The following is a 5,036-nucleotide window of genomic DNA, read 5'->3' as shown; positions in this document are numbered from 1 at the left end:
CTAAAAATTTGAGTTTTTTGTTTTTTCACGTATTCAAGTATCCTATTAAACACCGAAAACTGGGAAGGAAATGTTTGAACAAGGTGTCTTCATGAAGAGTGCAGCATTTGTTGACATTTTCAAGAAGCACGATGCCCTCAGTGTGAGGAACCACGCCCACAACACAGCCTTTCAAATGTAGCGCTATCTGTACAAGCAGCCTGACTATTTTTTAATCAACTTTATTATTCCTGAAAAACACTCACATATTTTAGAAAATTATTTTCCACAATTGGATTTTAAATGTGTCTTCAAGAATATTGGGTTTCAAGAAGCCACTGTTGAGGATTTCTCAGCACAAAAAAATGAGTAAGAATAATTTTTTATCCACTTTAACAAATGTTTAAATAATTATCTAGGCTGGGTGCAGTGGCTCATGCCTGCAATCTCAGCACTTCAGGAGGCTGGGGGGTGGCGGTGGATGGCCTGAGGTCAGGAGTTCGAAACCATCCTGGCCCACATGACAAACACCTGTCTCTACTAAAAATACAAATAAATACATAAATAAGCTGGGCAATCCCAGCTACTCAGGAGGCTGAGGCAGGAAAATCACTTGTACATGGGAGGCAGAGGTTGCAGTGAGCCAAGATCATGCTACTATACTCCAACCTGGGCGACAGGGTGAGACTATCTCAAAATAATAAAAATAAATACATAAATAGGTATATAAGTTCAAGGGCATAGGCTCCTGTTGCTAAGAACACAAATTGGGATGTGTTCCCATCTGTTTTCTTCACTCCCTAGGTCATTGTGAGGTGCCTAGGAGAAAAAGTTGAGTCTGTTAAGGACCTTAATGATTTCTGGTGGGTAGCAATTTTTATCATTATCATGTCTTTTTCAGTGATAGGAGTGTATAGCAAGGAAATTAAGCCAGAAATAGTGACTTCCACTCTAGAAATTTGCTAGTGTAAAAGTGGGAGATAAATGAAGAACTCAAAGAAGTAAACATAGTCATAAAAACATATTATTCAAATTTCTTGGAGAAGCAAAATTTAGGCTTGATTAAGGTTTACAGCAAGGTTCTTCTACCATGGAACTACTGACATTTGAGCTGGATAATTCTTTGTTAGGAGGATCTTCCCCATGCAGATGTTGAAAAGCATCCCTGGCCCCCACCTAACAGAGGACAGTAGCACCTCCCCATACCAGCTGTGACAACCAAAATGTCTGTAGACGTTGCCAAATACTGCCTAAGAGGTAAAGTCACCTCTATTTGAGAACTACTGGCTTACAGAAAGAAATATTTCCTTAAAGAAATAAGTTAGTTCAAGAAATTGACCTTGAAAGAAAGATCAATGATGGGGCAGGATTGCAAACATGCAGATGGGATCAAAGGCACCTATGTGGGAACTTATTTTGGAAGGAAAAAGGGGCAATTATAGAAGGGAAAGAATGGGAGCAGAGGTGAAGAGATTTTGAGAAAGACAAGAGGCAGGTTGACAAATTGCCTTATTTTAGAAAAGTACAGAGGGGACCCAGGTGGAAATTAGGAGATGAAATTGGAAAATGTCAATAGTCCATGCTATAAGAGGGAAGTGAACAAAGTATCAAATGAATCGTGGCTTTATGAGAACACTGAGGATCTATGTACAGAAGAATTCAATCAGAAAGGTCATACGGCTTCCTTCTGGGATACTCAGCCCATCGAAATTATTATGTGACTTCCTCCAAGAGAATTCATCTCCAGAAGTGACAGCTGAAGGAACAGATTTTGGTGTTCACCAAAAGTTGGGAATCAGCAAAGCCCACAAGCTAGAAAATCAAAGGAGAAATTATTTCTGTGATGCTATCAAGAACATTAATTATAATGATTTACAATAGAAGTAGCAAGGCTCTGGTAGATACTGGAGGATTGGGAAATAAGAGAGGGAAGGGATTTTTGGTTTGTTTGTTTTCCTAAGTCAACAAATCTTTATTAAAACCCGCAGTTACTAGGAGGAGGCCATGATGCTGGATGCGCTGTCTTTTTTTTTTTTTTTTTTTTTTTGAGAAGGAGTCTTGCTCTGTCACCAGGCTAGAGTGCAGTGGCCTGATCTCAGCTCACTGCAACCTCCGCCTCCCGGTTCAAGTGATTCTCCTGCCTCAGCCTCCCAAGTAGCTGGAATTACAGGCGAGTGCCACCACGCCTCGAATTTTTGTATTTTTTAGTGGATACAGGGTTTCACCGTGTTGGCCAGGATGGTCTCGATCTTTTGACCTCGTGATCCACCCGCCTTGGCCTCCCAAAGTGCTGGGGTCACAGGCATGAACCACCATGCCCAGTCAGGATGCACTTTCAAAGTCGATCTTCTCCACAATGTTCTTGGGCTTCATGCTTTCTTCTTGGCGACAGATGATCTGCCCTGACTCATCGGTGCTTCAGCCATATTTTCTCATCCATATCTTCAGCTGGCTGGTTGTCAAATCCCTGAGCATCTCAGCCAGCAGCCAGCAGTAAGTATGCCAGTTGAATGATATCCATGACATGGCAGACAAATTTTCTAACAGCCTTCAAAGCCAGTTATACCTTCCAAAAGAGTCATGTTTTCATCCAGGGTTTGCCAGAAGGCCTGGGAGTGTCAAGTCTCCAGCAGATCCTCCAGGTACAAAATCTGTTGGATCGGCTACTTTTCTTGATGTGCTTGGATGAACATGGGCTTGCACAGGGTGAAGTTGGTGAGGCATGGGTTGGTGAGAGCCTTCAGTGAGATCTGGGTGGTGACCGTGGTCTGAAAGAAGGCTGGGTTAAACTAGTACAACTTCAGGACAATGAAGTTGGCTTCTAGATAGGCATTCTCCTTGACCTGCATCTCCACATAGCTCCCCAGGGTGGCCAGGTTCTCAGAATTATACCTGTGGATATTGTTTAAGCAACTTGCCCACATTCACTCTCATCTGCTAAAACATCACTATGACTATGGTCACCTTCCACAGCCAGGGCTGGAACAGGGAAGTTTTTTAATGAGAGAGAACAGGTTCTGTAAGAGTGACAATAGGAGAGAAGAATGGAAGTAGTGGTTCAAGAGCAGAGTTTCAAACCCAGGCGTCTTCACTTACCAGATGCAATAAAGAGTCTAGAGAGGTTGTTGGAAAGTGAGGAGGGTGACAAAATTGTAGATTTAACATATTGGAAAAGTCATAAACACATATTCTAAAATAACCAAAGAAAATGTTAAGGAAAGATGTATAGAAAAATACAAATGATGTTAATAAAAATAAGGCTCTTAAACTTAAAAAAAAAAAAACTTTTAAACTTTTACAGTGTTAACTATGTTGACTTTTAAAAGAAAGAACTTCATAATCCATCATCTGTATCCAAAAATACTAAATCAAAATGTTCTATAAAGTGCCCACAAAATAAACTACTCAAACTTTAAATATGCTTAACAATTTTTCTTCAAATTTGGCTTCCTTTTCATTTCTCATTAGGAGCCGAAATCCTGCCAATGTTGAAATGTATAGTTTTACCTATTTTTAGTTAAATTAAAGTTTAAATACATTTTCATGATTTTTTTCTTTATGTTCCCATGTAAAAAGATCTTGGGCAACCTATTCAAGGTTCTCCCAAACAGGTTAGAATTTTGTTCAAATAAGAAAAAGTTAACCTCACTGCCATTCTTTGGTTAATGGAAGAATTAATTTTTTACATATTTCTGATTCCTTTTATCATAAAGAAGGTACAGTATGGGGAAAATAGCATTTAAATTACTTTTATAAACTGATTTATTTACATTTAAGTTAAATTACTTTGTCTTTTAACTGCTTCTCATGCAGCATTTTAAGACAAATTCAAGTAAGACATAGCTATATAGTAGAGGAAAGGGCAGACCTCTGAAACTAGGCAGGTAGGAAGGAGCTGGTATGTTATTTTTGTTTTAAGCATTTCTATAAGTGAGCACTAAATCGGGATTTCTCACCCTGATCAATAATTTTCAATTTTTACTTTCTATAGTTTATGCTAGAAAAACAAAATCTATTGAATATGCTTTTTTAAGCTACACATTCTCCTCTCCTTATTCTGATTCTTCGTTTTACCCTTCTATCAATGTCACACGTTAAGACTCGCCATGCTAATCCAGTCTTTTGCACAGTTTTTATAAATACCAATCAATCACTAATGACTTAGAAGTCATTGTGAGTTCATTCAAACTATTGATATAGCCAAAGTACAGAAACAAAAGCAAATCATCTTAACTGACTTACAACGTTTACTAAAGCTAAACAAATGTTTATAATGCAGAAATTTCACTTAAAGGTATATATTCATGATAAATGAGTATCTATGTCCACAAACATCCATGTTCAAAGCTGTTCATATCAGCATTATTCAGCATGTCCAAAAACTGGGAAGAATCTAAATGTTCCTTAATAGGAAAAAAGATAATGGAATATTGTGCTGACATAAAAAGAACTAATTATAAACAAATTTAATAATGTGACTGGATACAAGGTAAATGCCTTTAAAAATCAATAGTACTTTCAAATAATAGCAATGAACAATCCAAAAATGAAATTAAGAAAACAATCCCATTTGAAATAACAGCAAAAGGAATAAAACAAAATACCAAGGTATAAATTTAGCAAAGGAAATGCAAGGCATATATAGTGAAAACGATAAAACATTGTTAAAGGAAATGAAATACCACCCAAATAAGTGGAAAGACTGCCCACATTCACAGATTAGAAGACTTAACATTGTTAAGAAGTAAATACTCCCAAAATTGATCTGCAGATTCAATGCAAACCCTATTAAAGTTCTAGCTGCCCTTTTTTGAAAACATTGATAGTTTGATGTTATCATTCATATGGAAACAAGAGACTCAGACTAGCTAAAACTATCTCAAAAAAGAACAAAGTTGAAGAACATGCATTTCCTGATTTCAAAACCTACTACAAAGCTATAGTAATCAAGACAGTGGTGTACTGGCATAAAAAAAAAGATATAAAAATCAATGGAATAGAATTGAGAGGTCAGAGATAAACCTTAACATTTTACGGTCAATTGATTTTCAATAAGG

The 5,036-nt window shown here is 37.3% G+C and overlaps 1 pseudogene; it reads right to left on the bottom strand.

Annotated features, from left to right (window-relative positions):
* Positions 1-1,970: 1,970 nt before the first annotated feature.
* On the bottom strand, positions 1,971-2,925 carry LOC105535640 (annotated as a pseudogene).
* Positions 2,926-5,036: the final 2,111 nt, after the last annotated feature.

The sequence above is a fragment of the Mandrillus leucophaeus genome, unplaced genomic scaffold (genome assembly GCF_000951045.1).
Source record: "Mandrillus leucophaeus isolate KB7577 unplaced genomic scaffold, Mleu.le_1.0 Scaffold149, whole genome shotgun sequence".
In the NCBI taxonomy this organism is placed as follows: domain Eukaryota; kingdom Metazoa; phylum Chordata; class Mammalia; order Primates; family Cercopithecidae; genus Mandrillus; species Mandrillus leucophaeus.
The sequence above is the reverse complement of the archived record's forward strand: the minus strand, read 5'-3'. Positions and strand labels throughout refer to the sequence as shown.